At 38.3% G+C, this 20,000-nt stretch overlaps 2 long non-coding RNA genes across 4 annotated transcripts in view; one reads left to right on the forward strand and one right to left on the reverse strand.

The window, feature by feature from the left end:
• The window catches only part of LOC147846149 (uncharacterized), a 264,765-nt gene that overhangs the window by 56,794 nt on the left and 187,971 nt on the right, over nt 1-20,000 (reverse strand). The gene's annotated exons all lie outside the window — the stretch shown is intronic.
• Nucleotides 6,578-20,000, forward strand: part of LOC147846150 (uncharacterized) — a 145,501-nt gene continuing 132,078 nt past the window's right edge. The window contains exons 1-3 of one of the 3 annotated variants that reach the window (XR_015481497.1): nt 6,578-6,969; nt 7,565-9,278; nt 11,846-12,641. This is a non-coding gene — a long non-coding RNA (uncharacterized LOC147846150). Of the gene's footprint in view, nt 6,970-7,564; nt 9,371-11,845; nt 12,642-20,000 lie in introns of those variants that run through there. The other 2 variants (XR_015481499.1, XR_015481498.1) reach the window with 2 other exon arrangements.

Genomic DNA, 20,000 nt, shown 5'->3' on the forward strand with positions numbered 1-20,000 from the left:
TTAAACCTGAATGTCTTACAAAAAAAAAAGGTCAAGGCAAACTGTTAGCTTGTGAAAGTTTGTCCTGAAAGTAAGTTATAAAGACTTGAAGGTTTTGAAGGCCATGGCCAGCACACTGAATCTTGATTTAAGAAACCCAAACAGGACTTTATTGACAAACGGAGAGACATACACTGCTAAAAATACTTTTCTTGCTTAGATTTTCTGTCTTGTTTTTAGTCTAAATATCTAAAATTTCTTATATCAAGAAGTATTTTCTAGACATATAATATACCAATATTAAGTGGGTTTTTCCTTAAAACAAGCAAAATAATCTGCCAATGGGGTGAGCAAATTAATCTTGTTTTTTTTTCTTTTGACGTAAGATTATTTTGCTTACCCCACTGGCAGATTATTTAGCTTGTTTTAAGGAAAAACCCACTTAATATTGGCATATTATATCTTAAAACAAGACAATATGTTTTGCTTGTCTAGAAAATTCCTCTTGATTTAGGAATTTTTAGATATTTAGACTAGAAACAAGACAAAAAAATCTAAGTAAGAAAAGCATTTTTTGCAGTGAAGGTGAGCAGAATTGGTTGAGGTTGCAGTAAATTTTCTTAAATCAACAAGCATTTTCTAGTCTTATTTTCAGAAAGAATGAGTCAAAATGAAGTGAATTTTCCTTAAAACAAGCTAAATTAATCTGCCAATGGGGGAAGCAGAATAATCAAAAATCAAAGATAAAACAGGTTTATTCTGCTTACTCCATTGGCAGATTAGTTGGCTTGTTTTAAGGACAAACTCACTTAAATTCAGCTTATCATCTCTTAAAACAAGAATATATACTTTGCTTGTCAAGGAAATGCTTCCTAGTTTAAGATTTTTTAGATATTTGGACTAGAAATAAGACAAAAAACTCAAAGTAGGAAAAACATTATTATTTTTTGTGCAGTGCACTTGTATGGATCCAGATAAGACAAGATAAATGTGAGCTACTGGACTGAAGATAATAACTTGGGGCAAAAAAAATACTTTATTTCATGTTTGGCGTGACCCTAAAGACTGGCGCACTGAATGTTGTTGACAGACTTGTGTTTGAAAGTGTTGGGTTTAATGATACAGACTGTGATACATAGCAAGAGCGATGCTCGGATTTATGTGATGCCAACAACTGAGTGAATTTCCCCAGTGTCAACATAGCATCAGACTGACGTTGTACCCAAACATCATGGGGACGTTGCATTTTGTTTGGAAATGAAAATCAGTTGACGTCAGAACCCAATGTCAGGCTGACGTCATTGCCTAATGTCGGGCAGACGTTGCATTTTGGTTACTTTACAACGTTATTTAAAAACAACTAACGTTATCATTATCACTATGACGTCTATCCAACACAATCTCACGGCAATTCGTAACTTTTTCATTTAGTGGCTAATTCGTATGAATTCGTACGATCTAATTTGTACAATTTAGTACGATTTGCTCATCCCCCAATGACGGTTGGGGTTAGGGGTGGGGTCAGGTGCCACGCCTCCTTTTTAAAATCGTACCATTTCGTACGACTGAACTCGTACGAATTCGTACGAATTAGCCACTAAACTGGCAATACGTAAAATACTTACGTTTTCTCGTGAGATCAGGCTGGTCTATCAGACACTGGATTTTGATTGCCATACCTGAATGTCTGACGTCAATGTTTTCAGAAATAATATGTGAGTTTATCCATTAAAGAAGCAAAACAATCAGCCAATGGGGTAAGCTAAATAATCATGTCAAAAAATAAAACACGTTTATTTAGTTTACCCCATTGGCAGATTATATTGCTTGCTTTAAGGATTCCCAGTTGTGGCCTCACTCTTCCAGAGGGCAGCTATTTTCTGCAATGGAAAGCAATATACGTTGAATGACTGACTGGAACTGGGTGTACGGTATGTTGAAGTTAGGCTTTCTGTCAGGATATGGCACACTGAGACTGGAATTAAAGAGCCAAGACAGGACTTTATTGACAAACTGAGAAATATGGGCGAGTATGGAGTGATCTTGTGTAGGTGGATGAGGTGATATGTGATGGTTTAGTCTAGACAGGTGAACAGAGGAAAACACACACACTGGAGAACGAGTGGGAAGCTGGAAACACACCGTATATACACTGCTACGGGCCCGGTTAATTATAGATGTGGGTTACTGGAGTGAGGATGAGAACTGCACTGCAAAAAATGATGTTCTTACTTAGAGTTTTAGACCTGTTTCTAGTCCAAATATTGGAAAATTCTGAAATCAAGAATCAAAATTCTAATCAAAATCAAGTAGATTTTCTAGACAAGCATAAACTATTGTGTTGTTTTCAGCTATAATGAGTCAAAATGAAGTGAGTTTGTCCTTAAAAAAGCTAATAATCTACCTTTTGTGGAAGCAGAATAATCGTGTGGCTTTTAAATAAGATTATTTTGCTTACCTCACTGATTATTTTGCTTGTTTTAAGGAAAATATATATTTTCGTTGACACAACATTTCTGAAAACAAGACAATATTTTTAACTTGTCTAGAAAATGCTTCTTGATTTAAGAATTATTACATATTCGGACTAGAAACAAGACATGCCATCCACATTAGTAAATATAAAGTGATTCCTTTTCAACATGGATGAAGTGACAGATTTTTGCTAGATGTTTTTTGCACATAACTAAATTTCTTGCATGTTTAGCAAACAAAAGAGCACATTCCAAACTAGTTTTAAACTCATTTCCAAAGTGATTTTGTAATGTTATTATTCATTTTCCTTCTGCTTAGTCTCTATTTCAGAGGTTGTTTGTTGTTGCATTTGTTTTACGCAGCTGATGCCCTTCTGCCCTCCCACCATTTCCTGATAACACACCTAATTTTTACACTCTTTGCCGAGTTTTGTAAGCTGTGTGTATGTAGTCAGGGGAAATCAGGAACTGGTGTGTGTGTGAAGTGCATGATGGTATTTGTTGTCCAGTTTCATAGACAGATGTGTAGTTCCTTAGCGATCTACAAGGATTAGATCGCTGGTGATCATGACAATATCACTTTCACTTTATTAATGTGTATTCCAAAAGCTAACATAAATAGATGCAATGAAAACATCATAAATTTAACTCAGATTAATTCAATATTAATATTAGTCACACACTATTTAAATTAAACTATTTACCTTGCATAATAATTATAATTTATTTCTAATATTGAACTATTAAACATGTATCTGTCATGATCACCAGTGATCTAATCTTTGTAGATTGCTAATGAACTACACATCTGTCTCTGAACTGGACTACAAACACCATCATGCACCTCACACACACCAGTTCATGATTCCCCGAATACACACACACAGCTGAAACTCATACTCAATGATTACCTGAACTATAAAGACACCTCTTATTTTCATAGTTTTTACCGAGCCTTGTAAGCTGTGTGTGTAATCAGGGGGAATCAGGAACTGGTGTGTATGCAGTGCATGATGGTATTTGTAGTCCAGTTCAGTGACAGATGTGTAGTTCTCCAGCGATCTACAAGGATTAGATCACTGGTGATCATGACAGCATCACATTTACTTTATCAATGTTATAACTGTGTATTCCAAAAGCTAACATAAATTGATGCAGTGAAAACCTCTTACATTTAAGCAAGTTTGAATATGTTGTGTGAAGGATTATTTATACCACCCCTACATGCAAAATTAGTTAAACTATTTAAATTAAACTATTTGACTTGCATATTATTTATAATTTGTTTCTAATATTGAACTATTAAACATGTATATTTCATGAGCACCAGTGGTCTAATCTTTGTAGATTGCTAATGAACTACACATCTGTCACTGAAATGGACTTCGAATACCATCAAGCACCTCACACACACCAGTTACCGATTCCCCGAATACACACACACAGCTGAAACTCATACTTAATGACTACCTGAACTATAAAGACACCTCTCATTTTCATAGTTTTTACCGAGCCTTGTAAGCTGTGTGTGTAATCAGGTGGAATCAGGAACTGGTGTGTGTGTGCAGTGCATGATGGTATTTGTAGTCCAGTTCAGTGACGGATGTGTAGTTGTCCAGTTCTCCATGTCTAGTCCACCAAGGACTAGATCGCTGGTGATCATGACAGTATCACATTCACTTTACTAATGCTACAACTGTGTCTTCCATAAGCTAAAATAAATAGATGCAATTAAAGCATCCTAAATTTAAGCAAGTTCGTTTGAATATTTTGTGTAAAGTATTAATTTATTCCACTCCCACATGCAATATTAGCCACACTATTTAAACTGACCTACTTTAACTTGCATATAAATTCTAATTTATATCTGATATCAAACTAATAAATATTTATCGCATTCAATTTATTAATGTTACAACTGTGTGTTACAGAAGGCTAAAAATGGGTTTAATTTAAACAAGTTAATTGGATCGTTTTACTATTTTTGTGCAAAGGATTAATTCATATTACGACTACATGCAATAATAGTCACAAACTATAACTATACCAAGCCAACGTGATCTTCAAATATCAATAATGCATGTGCTGTCGAGATTTCCCAGCAGAAGCTGTCGTCACGTGAATTGTCAAATTAATTTTAATACAAACTCAGTGTTTATGAGCCTAAAACTTGTATTGGAGGAAAAGCAGACTGCAGACTGATGCTCTGTGTAATTAGGAGCTCGATATTTTATTTGGCAATGTTTGCATACCATCTCCAGCAATTATACGCAGTGGTCCGATCATGCCTCCTTCCCAGCTTGATCTCATTTTTCTGTCAGAGCTGGAGTGCGGAGAAAACATTTTGATTTCTCCTTTCTCAAGAAAGGGTGAAGGCTGCGGGTGAAACTGCAGCAAAAATCTATATTTCAGAGATGCACGGCAAAAAAAAAAAAAAAGAAAAAAAAAAGTTTTCTTACACTGTAAAAAAGGCAGGGTTTCACATAATTGCTTCATGTTTTTCCAAGACAAATCGATTAAGTTAACTTCATCATTTTTACAGATTTAAGTGGATTGAACATTAAACAAATAAGTTGTACCCTAAAATCTTAGGAACTAATTTTAAGTAAGTAGATTGAACAGGCAGCAAAAGTAATTTTTGAGTGTACTTAGATTATTTAAGCCTCATACATTATCAGGAAGGCGATTCCTGAGTTTAGGAGCCATATTTGACACGGCTTGACCTCCTTTAGTGGACTTTGCTATTCTGGGTACTAACAGAAGCCCTGAGTTTTGAGATCTAAAAGAGCGGGTTGGATTGAAGCGAGACAGAAGGTTGATTAGAAGAGCACGCTGGTTAAAACTACAAGGAAAAGCTAATTTAATTTTGACATTATTTCTGCAAACAAGACAATACATTTAGCTTGTCTAGAAAATACTTCTTGATTTAAGAATTATTTAGATTTTTGCAGTGTGCTTGTATAGTAGAGCCTCATGCATTCAGGCTAAACAAAATGTAGGGTTTGATTATTAAGGAACGCTAAGACAACAGAGAAAACATTTTGATTTAGATTATTTGAGCCTCAAATCTTCAGACATTATCAGGAAGGCTATTCCAGAGTTCAGGAGCCATATGTGAGAACGCTCGACCTCCTTTAGTGGACTTTGCAATTCTAGGTACTACCAGAAGCCCTGAGTTTTGAGATCTTAAAGAGCGGGTAGGATTGTAGCGTGACAGGAGGTTGGTCAGATAAACAGGAGCTAGACTATTTAAAGCTTTATAGGTAAGAAGCAATATTTTAAAATCAGTACCGAACTTAACAGGCAGATGATAAAATTGGGGTTGATGTGATCATATTTTCTAGACCTGGTAAGAGCTCTGGCTGCTGCGTTTTGAACTGAAGTTTATTAATAGAGGAGGCTGGAAAAAACTATAAGGAAAACCTCAAATTTGGCAGATCATTCATGAAAACAAGACAATATGTTTTGCTTGTAGAAAGTACTTCTTGATTTAAGTTTTTTTTTTTAGATATTTGGAGTAGAAAAGAGACAAAATATCTACATAATAAAGCATTTTTGCATTCTGCTCGTATAGTAGAGCCTCATGCATTCTGGCTAAACAAAAAGTATGGTTGGCTCATTAATGAACGCTAAGACAACAGAAAAAAACATTTAGATTTAGAATATTTGAGCCTCTGACATTATCAGAAAGGCTTTCCAGAGTTAAGGAACCATACATGAAAGGGTTTGACCTCCTTTAGTCAACTTTGCTATTATGGTTACTACCAGAAGCCCTGAGTTTTGAGATCTTAAAGAGCGAGTTGGATTGTAGCGTGACAGGAGGTTGGTCAGATAAACAGCAGCTAGACAATTTAAAACTTTATAGGTAAGAAGAAATATTTTATAATCAATACGAAGCAGTCAGTGTAAGGAGAATAAAAATAAGGTGATGTGATCCTATTTTCTAGACGTGGTAAGAACTCTGGCAGCTGCTTCTTGAACTGAAGTTTATTTATAGAGGAGGCTGGAAAAAACTACAAGGAAAACCTCAATTTTGGCAGATCATTCATGAAAACAAGACAATATGTTTTGCTTGTCTAGAAAATACTCCTTGATTTAAGATTTTTTTTAGATATTTGGAGTAGAAAAGAGACTAAATATCTACATAAGAAAGCATTTTTGCAGTGTGCTTGTATAGTAGAGCCTCATACATTCTGGCTAAACAAAAAGTAGGGTTGGCTCATTAATGAACGCTAAGACAACAGAGAAAACATTTAGATTTAGAATATTTGAGCCTCTGACATTATCAGAAAGGCTTTCCAGAGTTAAGGAACCATACATGAAAGGGTTTGACCTCCTTTAGTGGACTTTGCTATTCTGGGTACTGCTAGAAGCCTTGAGTTTTGTGATCTTAAAGAGCGGGTTGGATTGTAGCGTGACAGACGGTTTGCTAGATAAACATGAGCTAGACTTTTTAAAGTTTTGTTGGTAAGAAGAAATATTTTATAATCAATACGCAACTGAACAGGCAGCCAGTGTAAAGAGGTTAAAACTGAGGTGATGTGATCCTATTTTCTAGACCTGGTAAGAACTCTGGCAGCTGCTTCTTGAACTGAAGTTTATTAATAGAGGAGGCTGGGACAAAAACTATAAGGAAAACCTCAATTTTGGCAGATCATTCTTGAAAACGAGACAATATGTTTTGCTTATAGAAAATACTTCTTGATTTAAGTTTTTTTTTTTCGAATAGAAAAGAGACAAAATATCTACATAATAAAGCATTTTTGCATTGTGCTTGTATAGTAGAGCCTCATGCATTCTGGCTGAACAAAAAGTAGGGTTGACTCATTAATGAACGCTAACACAACAGAGAAAACATTTAGATTTAGAATATTTGAGCCTCTGACATTATCAGAAAGGCTTTCCAGAGTTAAGGAACCATACATGAAAGGGTTTGACCTCCTTTAGTCAACTTTGCTATTCTGGTTACTACCAGAAGCCCTGAGTTTTGAGATCTTAAAGAGCGAGTTGGATTGTAGCGTGACAGGAGGTTGGTCAGATAAACAGCAGCTAGACAATTTAAAACTTTATAGGTAAGAAGCAATATTTTAAAATCAGTACGAAGCAGTCAGTGTAAGGAGGATAAAATTGGGGTGATGTGATCCTATTTTCTAGACCTGGTAAGAACTCTGGCAGCTGCTTCTTGAACTGAAGTTTATTATTAGAAGAGGCTGGAAAAACTATAAGGAAAACCTCAATTTTGGCATACCATTTCTGAACACAAGACTTTACGTTTTGCTTGCCTAGAAAATACTACTTGATTTTATTTAATTTTTTTTAGATATTTGGAGTAGAAACAAGACAAAATATCTACACAAGAAAGCATTTTTGCAGTGTGCTTGTATGGTAGAGCCTCATGCATTCTGGCTAAACAAAAAGTAGGGTTGGCTCATTAATGAACGCTAAGACAAGGCCAGTTTCCATGGTACCTTTAGCATGAATGATTAATCCGACTCGACTTTTTGAAGTGTCCCTTTGGAGACCTCGCTCTGGCTCATCAACCCAGCCCGATATGCTTTAATGACATAGGGGCTTATAGATGAAACGCTCAGAAATGCAGAAAACCACAGTCAAGTGCCCTGAAAAACCAACACTGATGTCACCAGCATCAAATGTTTATCCTCATAGTACTACGTCTGAATATAAAACTCATGTGCTTTTCAAAAATGCATGACGGAGAATCTCGGATTTGGTTTCTTTGCGCCTCAACAAGTCTATGATCGATCTGCGCACACACACAGACTCACACACACACACACACTGACGCAGTTCATCTTTCTCCTGCTGATTTCCAACCCTGCTAACTTTACACCTGTGATCAAGGTGATGATCCAATCTGAAGTGCTGCTTATTTTCTGGCTCCTGAAGGATATCAGCCTTCAACACCTTTATTCCATTATTGCAAGGCTTCCTGTGTGTGGAGGCAATACATCGTTCAGAAACCAATCGTTTCTTCAAACAAGGGATACAATATGTACAGCTGAAGTCTAAATTTGTATTAGTATTAGGATTTCAAATATTTCCCAAATGATGTTGAACAGATTCAGGAATTTTTCACAGTGTTTCCTGTAATATTTGTTCTTCTGGAGAAAGTCTTATTTGTTTTATTTCAGCTAGAATAAAAGCAGTTCTTAATTGTTTTAAAGCCATTTTAAGGTCAATATTATTCACCCCTTCAGCAATATTAGTGTTGGATTGTCTCCAGAACAAACCACTGTTATACAATGACTTGCCTAATTACCCTAACTTTACCCTAATTACCCTAGTGAAGCCTTTACATGTCACTTTAAGCTGAACACTAGTGTCTTGAAGAATATCCAGTCTAATATTATGTGCTGTCATCATCAGTTCGCTCTAACAACTTAATGAAAACCATCTCTCATTAGATTAAGACGTTAGTCTTGTTTTTAAATCGTCCACTTTGCTGACACACATGCATTTATAGCTCCGCCCCCTTTGAAAATCTCATTTGCATTTAAAGCGACTATTGCTACAATTAGGATCAAAGCCTGAAAGATTCAGTTTCAGAGATTTATAAAACATTATCTGTGTGCTATTCTCAGATCAAACTTCATACACACTCATTTTACAGCTTATAAAACTGGAATAACTGTTTGTGAAATCAATTTTCTCACTTCTAATCTCCATTTCTCGCATATAGAATGATGTTTACGACACAAGCGGCTGAGTGAGACAATAATATTATGAATGTTTTTGGACGCCGCACAGAATCAAGTGTATTTTCAGAATAAGTAATGCCAACTCTCTCCCTCGTTAGAATAAGACGTTAGTCTTGTTTTTGAATCTGCCACTATGCTGACGCACATGCATTTGAAGCCCCGCCCTCTTTGAAAATCTCATTTGCATTTAAAGCGACAGTCACCAAAACGCCACAATTACGATCAAAGCCTAAAAGGGTCAGTTTCAGAGAGCTAGAAAACATTGTCTGTGGGATATTTTGAGCTCAAACTTCATACACACTCATTAGAGACACATTTACAGCTGGTAAAACTGGCATAACAGGTAAACTTTAAGTTCTGTCTGTTTTTCTCACTTCAAATCTTAATTTCTCGTGTCTAGAATGATGTTTACGACACACGCGGCTGAGTGAGACAATAATATTATGAATGTTTTTGGACGCCGCACAGAATCAAGTGTATTTTCAGAATAAGTAATGCCAACTCTCTCTCTCTCTCTCTCTCTGCAAAACTAAAGCAAGGAGTTGCTGAAAGATTCATAGCAGCCTCATGAAACAAACGTTTCTGTGGCAACCCTCTATGCTGACACATGCATTTGTAGCTCCGCCCTCTTTTGAAATGAGCACCATCTCATTTGCATTTAAAGCGACAGTCACCAAAACCCCACAATTTGGATCAACGCCTAAAAGGGTCAGTTTCAGAGAGCTAGAAAAATATTATCTGTGGGATATTTTGAGCTCAAACTTCATACACACTCATTAGAGACACATTTACAGCTTGTAAAACTGGTATAACAGGTCCACTTTAAGTTCTGTCTGTTTTTCTCACTTCAAATCTTAATTTCTCGTGTCTAGAATGATGTTTACGACACAAGCGGCTGAGTGAGACAATAATATTATGAATGTTTTTGGACGCCGCACAGAATCAAGTGTATTTTCAGATTAAGTAATGCCAACTCTCTCTCTCTCTCTCTCTCTCTCTGCAAAACTAAAGCAAGGAGTTGCTGAAAGATTCATAGCAGCCTTATGAAACAAGTGTTTCTGTGGCAACCCTCTATGCTGACACACTTGCATTTGTAGCTCCGCCCTCTTTTGAAATGAGCACCATCTTATTTGCATTTAAAGCGACAGTCACCAAAACCCCACAATTAGGATCAAAGCCTAAAAGGGTCAGTTTCAGAGAGCTAAAAAATATTATCTGAGGAATATTTTGAGCTTAAACTTCATACACAGTCATTAGAGACACATTTACAGCTTGTAAAACTGGTATAACAGGTCCACTTTAAGTTCTGTCTGTTTTTCTCACTTCAAATCTTAATTTCTCGTGTCTAGAATGGTGTTTACGACACAAGCGGCTGAGTGAGACAATAATATTATGAATGTTTTTGGACGCCGCACAGAATCAAGTGTATTTTCAGAATAAGTAATGCCAACTCTCTCTCTCTCTCTCTCTCTCTCTCTCTCTCTCTCTCTCTCTCTCTCTGCAAAACTAAAGCAAGGAGTTGCTGAAAGATTTATAGCAGCCTCATGAAACAAGCGTTTCTGTGGCAACCCAGCATTGTTTTGTTTTGTTTCTAGTCCAAATATCTTCAAACTTTTAATCAAGAAGCATTTTCTAGACAAGCACAACATATTGTCTTGTTTTCAGAAGTAATAAGTCAAAGTTAAGTGAGTTTTTCCTTTTAGTGACCATCTCTCCCTCATTAGAATAGGACGATAGTCTTGTTTTTGAATCTTCCTCTATGCTGACACACAGGCATTTGTAGCTCCGCCCTCTTTTGAAATGAGCACCATCTCATTTGCATTTAAAGCGACAGTCACCAAAACGCCACAATAAGGATCAAAGCCTAAAAGGGTCAGTTTCAGAGAGCTAAAAAAATATTATCTGTGGGATATTTTGAGCTCAAACTTCATACACACTCACTAGAGACACATTTACAGCTTGTAAAACTGGCATAACAGGTAAACTTTAAGTTCTGTCTGTTTTTCTCACTTCAAATCTTAATTTCTCGTGTCTAGAATGATGTTTACGACACAAGCGGCTGAGTGAGACAATAATATTATGAATGTTTTTGGACGCCGCACAGAATCAAGTGTATTTTCAGAATAAGTAATGCCAACTCTCTCTCTCTCTCTTTCTCTCTCTCTCTCTCTCTCTCTCTCTCTCTCTCTCTCTCTCTCTGCAAAACTAAAGCAAGGAGTTGCTGAAAGATTCATAGCAGCCTCATGAAACAAGCGTTTCTGTGGCAACCCTCTATGCTGACACACTTGCATTTGTAGCTCCGCCCTCTTTTGAAATGAGCACCATCTTATTTGCATTTAAAGCGACAGTCACCAAAACCCCACAATTAGGATCAAAGCCTAAAAGGGTCAGTTTCAGAGAGCTAAAAAATATTATCTGAGGAATATTTTGAGCTTAAACTTCATACACAGTCATTAGAGACACATTTTACAGCTTGTAAAACTGGCATAACAGGTAAACTTTAAGTTCTGTCTGTTTTTCTCACTTCAAATCTTAATTTCTCGTGTCTAGAATGGTGTTTACGACACAAGCGGCTGAGTGAGACAATAATATTATGAATGTTTTTGGACGCCGCACAGAATCAAGTGTATTTTCAGAATAAGTAATGCCAACTTTCTCCCTCATTAGAATAAGACGTTAGTCTTGTTTTTGAATCTGCCACTATGCTGACGCACATGCAATTGAAGCTCCGCCCTCTTTGAAAATCACATTTGCATTTAAAGCGACAGTCTCCAAAACGCCACCATTAGGATCAAAGCCTAAAAGTGTCAGTTTCAGAGAGCTAGAAAACATTGTCTGTGGGATATTTTAACTTGAAACTTCACACACACAATCTAGAGACATCAGAGATGCATTTACATCTTATATAAACATGCATAATTGGTCAACTGTCTGTTTTTCTCACTTCAAATCCTAATTTCTCGTGTCTAGAATGATGTTTATGACACAAGCGGCTGAGTGGGACAATAATATTATGAATGTTTTTGGACGCCGCACAGAATCAAGTGTATTTTCGGAATAAGTTTTGCCAACTCTCTCTCTTGTTAGAATAAGACATTAGTCTTGTTTTTGAATCTGCCACTATGCTGACGCACATGCATTTGAGGCTCCGCCCTCTTTGAAAATCTCATTTGCATATAAAGCGACAGTCACCAAAACGCCACAATTACGATCAAAGCCTAAAAGGGTCAGTTTCAGAGAGCTAGAAAACATTATCTGTCTGCTATTTTAACTTGAAACTTCACACACACTCATTAGAGACACATTTACAGCTTGTAAAACTGGTATAACAGGTCCACTTTAAGTTCTGTCTGTTTTTCTCACTTCAAATCTTAATTTCTCGTGTCTAGAATGGTGTTTACGACACAAGCGGCTGAGTGAGACAATAATATTATGAATGTTTTTGGACGCCGCACAGAATCAAGTGTATTTTCAGATTAAGTAATGCCAACTCTCTCTCTCTCTCTCTCTCTCTCTCTCTCTCTCTCTCTCTCTCTCTCTCTGCAAAACTAAAGCAAGGAGTTGCTGAAAGATTCATAGCAGCCTCATGAAACAAGCGTTTCTGTGGCAACCCAGCATTGTTTTGTTTTGTTTCTAGTCCAAATATCTTCAAACTTTTAATCAAGAAGCATTTTCTAGACAAGCACAACATATTGTCTTGTTTTCAGAAGTAATAAGTCAAAGTTAAGTGAGTTTTTCCTTTTAGTGACCATCTCTCCCTCATTAGAATGGGACGATAGTCTTGTTTTTGAATCTTCCTCTATGCTGACACACAGGCATTTGTAGCTCCGCCCTCTTTTAAAAATGAGCACCATCTCATTTGCATTTAAAGCAACAGTCACTGAAACCCCACAATTAGGATCAAAGCCTAAAAGGGTCAGTTTCAGGGAGCTAAAAGATATTATGTCTGTGCCATTTTGAGCTCAAACTTCATACACAGTCATTAGAGACACATTTACAGCTTGTAAAACTGGTATAACATGTCCACTTTAAGTTCTGTCTGTTTTTCTCACTTCAAATCTTAATTTCTCGTGTCTAGAATGATGTTTACGACACAAGCGGCTGAGTGAGACAATAATATTATGAATGTTTTTGGACGCCGCACCGAATCAAGTGTATTTTCAGAATAAGTAATGCCAACTTTCTCCCTCATTAGAATAAGACATTAGTCTTGTTTTTGAATCTGCCACTATGCTGACGCACATGCATTTGAAGCCCCGCCCTCTTTGAAAATCTCATTTGCATTTAAAGCGACAGTCTCCAAAACGCCACAATTAGGATCAAAGCCTAAAAGGGTCAGTTTCAGAGAGCTAGAAAACATTGTCTGTGGGATATTTTGAGCTCAAACTTCATACACAGTCATTAGAGACACATTTTACAGCTTGTAAAACTGGTATAACAGGTCCACTTTAAGTTCTGTCTGTTTTTCTCACTTCAAATCTTAATTTCTCGTGTCTAGAATGATGTTTACGACACAAGCGGCTGAGTGAGACAATAATATTATGAATGTTTTTGGACGCCGCACAGAATCAAGTGTATTTTCAGAATCTCTCTCTCTCTCTCTCTCTCTCTCTCTCTCTCTCTCTCTCTCTGCAAAACTAAAGCAAGGAGTTGCTGAAAGATTCATAGCAGCCTCCTTCAACAGGCGTTTCCATGGCAACCCAGCATTTTTTCGAGCAGGGAATGAAGGCCGTAATACATCGCTAGACTTGCTCTCATGTGCTTTGATCTCTTTCTGTCTATCTCTCTCTCTTTTTATCCCTCATCTCCAGTCCTGTCATACACACACACACACAGGGCTGTTTTTCCTCACGAGCGCGTCATTGCCTGTGTCCACAGCTTACAAAACTTTGGAGACTTTCACAAGTTCACTGCGCATTGTATAAACATTGCCTTCATCCACAGCGGATGGATGGAAAAAACAAACTGCGGTCAGCGCCATGAGGTTGCATAACAACTCTGCAGTAAGTCTCGAGTATATACATCTATACACACGCGCAGGCTAGAAAACAATTCATTCATAATTCATTGTGTGTTCGTCTGAAGTAATAAATCAATATTTCCCAAAGCCAGCAGCATGGTTTTGGAGTCTGCTAACACACACTCAACAAAATGCTGTTCTTACCTTGAGTTTTTGTCTTGTTTCTAACTTTAATTATTACAGCTTTATCGAATCAGGACACCCTGGAGCACTTATTTTGAGATTTTAAGATGTGTGTGTGTTGAGCATCAGTTAAGACACTAGCCCCTTTCACACAGTGATACCGGAAATATCTGGAAAATTTCCGGAACGACTTTACCGGTATATTGAAAAAAGCGCTGTTCACACAGGCGAGGACGTTACGGACTTTTTCCGGAAAAGAGCATTCACACATCCATTCCAAAATACCGGTAAATTCTGACATCATTCACCCCAAATGAGCTTTAAACGGCTGCGCTTGTATTTGTAAACATTTGACTACATTACAAACTCTGTGGATGATCAATATTGTGAACAACTTTCGCAGGATCACTTTCGCATGTCGAGATGTTCATAATATGTGCGTGTGCAGGCGCTCGCAAAGCTTGAAGGTAAACAAACAACGGCTTATCATAAGCATCTCATCGATGATTATTTACACAGTTGGCATTAAGAAGAACATAGAAACGTGATCTGACTAACTTCTAGCAGCTAAATGTGTCTGGGAAAATATTCAAAGGCTTTTATTCTTACAAACCGCGCGGACGTGAATGCGTCTGACTGTTGTGATTGGCTAAAGCAGACGTCTCACGTCAGCACGTTCTAGACGTGCACGCGCTTATTACGGGAATCTTCCTTCTGCATTCACACAGCGCAGAATTCCGGCAAATTGCCGGTAATGTTACAACTTCTCTTTCCGGAAAATAGCCAGAACGAATTTACCGGTATTTTCAAAAAGGACCTGTTCACACATACAACCTTTCCGGAAAATTGCCTGTATGTGTGAAAGGGGCTACTGTTAGCACCTGTCAGCTTTAATTGTTGGGAATACTGCGAAAATTTGTCAGCTAATTTCATCTTCCGGGTTTACAATAGTTTTTGGGGTGGATCAAAATCAGTGATGTTGCGCAAATCTCCTAGTGGAGTGATGACACGTCTGTTTCTCATTATTATTCATAGCGAAGTTCTCTTTTCCTATGAGAAGGCCTAAAAGATGGAACCATTTTGAACAACCCAAGCTCATTCTGGAAACGTAGCCCTGCGGACATTTCTGGAGACGGCGATTTACGTGGCAGGAGGTACGTATGGCCGCGTTTAGTTTTTCTCGAGCGAACGCTGCGGGGTGGTGTGGCGCCGCTCCGCTCCTTCTCTTCGCGCTCGCCGGCTGACGGCTCGCCTCTGAGTGGAGGGCTTTCCTGATGCAACCAGTTTGTCCGCTTAGCTCACAGCGTTACGGCGGCGGAGCGGAGGAGCCGGCCGCGGGGACGACCGGGGTCGAGTCCGTGGAAGAGCGGTTCCAGAAATCAGGTAAGATGAAAAACAGAATCCGAAAAATAAAGGCGGAATTGAAGATGAGGGCTTTTGCTTTTTTTTCTTTTTTTTTCTGGACGGCTTTTGCAAACCGTCGCTTGGGTTTAGGGAAGGAGGAGGAGGAGGAAGAGGAGGGGAGCAGGGTCGGCTGGCCGCCCGGTCGATCGTTCGGTCATTCAGCCGGCCAGTCAGACGGACGGTCGCTCCACAGCGGCCTCCGACGGCTTTTCACGTGAGAACAGCGCGGGCGCTGACCGCTTACCTCCGTGTGGAGGGATTTTCTTGCCGCAACCAGTTTATCCAGTTAGCTCATCATGTTTGTTAGCAGGCTTGAGGCGCAGAGAGGAGTTGACCATGACGATGACGGGGTTCGAGACCGGGGAAGAGCGGTTCCAGAAATCAGGTAAGACAAAAACAGAATCCAAACGAGTGAGCAACAGCGTGAGAATGTGGTAAAATCCGAAAACATTATTAAAATCAGACGAGAGCTTGCTTTTTCTGGACGGCTTTTGTAAATCGTCGGTTGCGTTTAGGGAAGTAAGTGGGTGTGCGGGTCAATCTAAGAAATTGGTTGGGTTTAGGGAAGGAGGAGGGTGAGTCAGTCGATTGGTCCGTTGGACAGTCAGTCATCCACTCATTCAGTCAGACAGACGGCCGGTCGACAGTAGCCCCTGGTGGGTTTACGTGAGAACAGCAGGCGCGAACGGCACTCGCGAGAGAAATTTGAGATATGAAAAAGCGCGCACAGCGACCCCTTGTGGATTCGCGAAAACAAAAACACATTCCTCCCAGGAGGTATTTCACAGGCTCTAGAAACGTCCACTGGACTACGCTTTTAAATTGGAGGAAATTCATTCATTCATTCATTTTCTTGTCGGCTTAGTCCCTTTATTAATCCGGGGTCGCCACAGCGGAACAAACCACCAACTTATCCAGCACATTTTTACGCAGCGGATGCCCTTCCAGCTGCAACCAATCTCTGGGAAACATCCACACACACACACACTCATACACTATGGTCAATTTAGCCTACCTAAATCAACTGTACCGCATGTGTTTGGAAGTGAAGGCAGGGAGAACATGCAAACTCCCCACAGAAATGCCAACTGAGCCAAGGTTGAAACCAGCGATCCAGCGACCTTCTTGCTGTGAGGCGACAGCACTACCTACTGCGCCACTGCCTCGCCCCGTAAACTGAATTGAAATAATAGTGTGAAATCGGCCTTTTTTAAGCATGTGCTACAACTAACCCTCTGTCTGTTACACCGTACCCCACTGGAGGGGTAAATTGTAAAATTTTTATACTGCACAGAAACCATAGATCCGGCGATCATACAACCAGTGCTCATGTGTATGAGAGGCTTGTGTGTTATTGGTAAAAAACAAATGGTTTGTCTAACCCCATCACTTTGTTCATTATTTGACCAAAACCAAAAAGTTTATCTCCGTGTCCTGCTCTCCCCTAATTAATCCCCTCATGTTGTTAAGAGGAACCCAGCATTTCTTACAGCGTGTCGACACAAATATATAGATCCTTATAATTGTAATGCTTGGTATGAACGCATCTACAGAAAGCAGAGCTGTGGATCTGTCTTACACACTCTCTGGCTTCTCTTCATTGTGTATTTGATGACTTCGGTAAACACATGACTCATGAAGATAGAGGTGAGCTGTTTAATCCCCGTCTCTGCACCTCAATCATCCCGTCTCTCGCTCTCTGGACTATAGCGGTGGCTGGATTAAAGGATTATGGTGAGCAAAGAACATACTTTTCCGGACCGTGTGGGTGGATGAAACGGCTGGTCAGGTGACTCCACAGCTGGATGCAAACAGATGTAGGCTGAGATCTGATTCACTACGAAAATCATGGGTTATTATGTTTTTCTTGTGATCACAGCTTAATTTTCCTGTGATCTTGACATATCAATAATTTACTGTAAAATAAAACTATAAAAATCTGTCAACAGACAGTTTCCGGGTTTTGGGTTTATTTCCAGTGGTGAGTTGCATTATGGGATGTTGAACTCTGCTCTGTCCACTTTTAATGTTGAAAAATCAACTTTACAGTTTAACAAAGGGACTTTTATTGACATACTAGTCATTTGAAATATGTTATCTAGAAAAATAAGCCTGTAAAATAACAGAGTCTATAAAATAACAACTGTGCTGCAGTTTATTGCAAGGATTCTGCAGCGTAATATACACCAAACCAGACAACATAGCACTCCAGACTATTACAAATGTTCAGAAAAGTCACTTTTTTTTACTTCTCAGAGTAAAAGGTCCCATAATGCAATTTAAAATCATAAATATATGGGGGAAACTAAAAAAATAGAAACATGAATCACAAAATACGGAAAACTGTGCATTTACGGATATTTTTGACTGTTGTTTTCATAAATAATATATTAATAAAGTGGCCACTTTACTATAAGGTTTTATTAGTTAATGTTTACTAAAATGAACTTATTAAGAACAAGACTTGTACAGCATTAGTAAACGATAGCTTAACATTTACTAATGCATTATTAGCATCCAGATTGTTGCTGGTTAACATTAGTTAACGCACTGTAAGTTAACATGAACTCACAATGAACGGCTGTATTTTCAATAACTAATGTTAACTAACATGAATAAATTCTGTAAATAGTATTTAATTTCCCAGAGATGGGTTGCTGCTGGAAGGGCATCCGCTGCGTGAAAACGTGCTGGATAAGTTGGCGGTTCATTCCGCAGTGGCGACCCCGGATTAATAAAGGGAATAAGCTGAAGGAAAATGAATGAATGAACAAAACAAGACAAAATAAACCCAAGTAGTTCACATGACACATGCTTTATTCTGAATTCAGTGGTTTAATTAATCAGCATTGTATTTCCACACACAAGATTTCACACCGCGTCAGAAAATCAACGGACATGAGGATGGACTCAAATCCGGTTAATTTAGCTCCTCTTTTTTACTTTTCTTTTTTAATTCAGACAAACAAATTAGCCCGGGAGCTCAGCTGGCCAATCTTACAAACCAGCTGAACGCCAGTCAGGCCATGCTCGCAGACTAACAAAAGCAGATTAAACTAGCAACGAACAGCATGCCATTCCAGGCAGATTTCAAGGACTCCTATTTTGGCCTCTTTTTTTTTTTTTACAAGATGTAAAGTCTTTGGTGTCTCCAAAACGTGTGTGTGAAGTTTCAACTCCAAATCCCCATCAGATCATTTATTAAACCCTGCTGAAAATGTAAATTATTGGGTCAGAGGGAATTATGGCTGTTTAGGTGCCTGTGGCTTTAAATGCAAATGAGCTGGATGTCCCGGCCCACTCAAAGTAGGTTCTACTCACACACTTTCAGGATATTAACAACCAGGCTCATTCTAAAAAAACGCACCCCTATATACATTTCTGGAGAACACCAAGTACGTCTCGCAATTTTGTTTTCGGTGAGTGGGAAGTCTTAATATAAATGACACAAATGATTTCTGAAATAAATGTACCTACTGAAGAGTAATATTAGCAAATTTACACCAAAATAATTTGCGTGCCAGGCTGTAAATGGCTTTTTTTTCTGCTGTAAACTTGGACGTTTTTAACATTGGAGTCAATGGAAAAGTGTTCTGTTTTGGAGCCAGCCCCCCAGTGGCCAGTCAATGAAATGCAGTTTCAGTTATGAGGTATTAATTACAGTTTAGTTATTTAGTATTTGTTTCATGAGAGAAATCTGCATGGATAATACACACCTGTCAATCAATATAATCACCCTAACCTTAACCCTAACTGTCATTCAAGTGGCTACGCCCTTAATTATGCATACTTTTAAGGCTTAATATGAACTAAATGGATGATTTCTAAAATAATTGTACCTTCTTACAGTTATCATGAAGAGTAATATTAGCAAATTTACACCAAAATATGTTGTGTACCAGGCTGTAAATGGCTTTTTTTCTGCTGTAAACTTAAGCGTTTTAACATTGGAGTCAATGGAAAAGTGTTCTGTTTTGGAGCCAGCCCCCCAGTGGCCAGTCAATGAAATGCAGTTTCAGTTATTACATTTACATTTAGTCATTTAGCAGACGCTTTTATCCAAAGCGACTTACAAATGAGGACAAGGAAGCAATTTACACAACTAAGAGCAACAATGAATAAGTGCTGTAGGCAAGTTTCAGGTCTGTTATTAGTTATTAATTACAGTTCAGTTATTTAGAATTAGTTTCATGAGAGAAATCTGCATGGGCAATACACAACTGTCAATCAATATAATCACCCCAACCCTAACCGTCATACAAGTGCCAACGCCCTTAATGA

The sequence above is a fragment of the Danio rerio genome, chromosome 3 (genome assembly GCF_052040795.2).
Source record: "Danio rerio strain M-AB ecotype USA chromosome 3, GRCz13ab, whole genome shotgun sequence".
Lineage (NCBI taxonomy): Eukaryota > Metazoa > Chordata > Actinopteri > Cypriniformes > Danionidae > Danio > Danio rerio.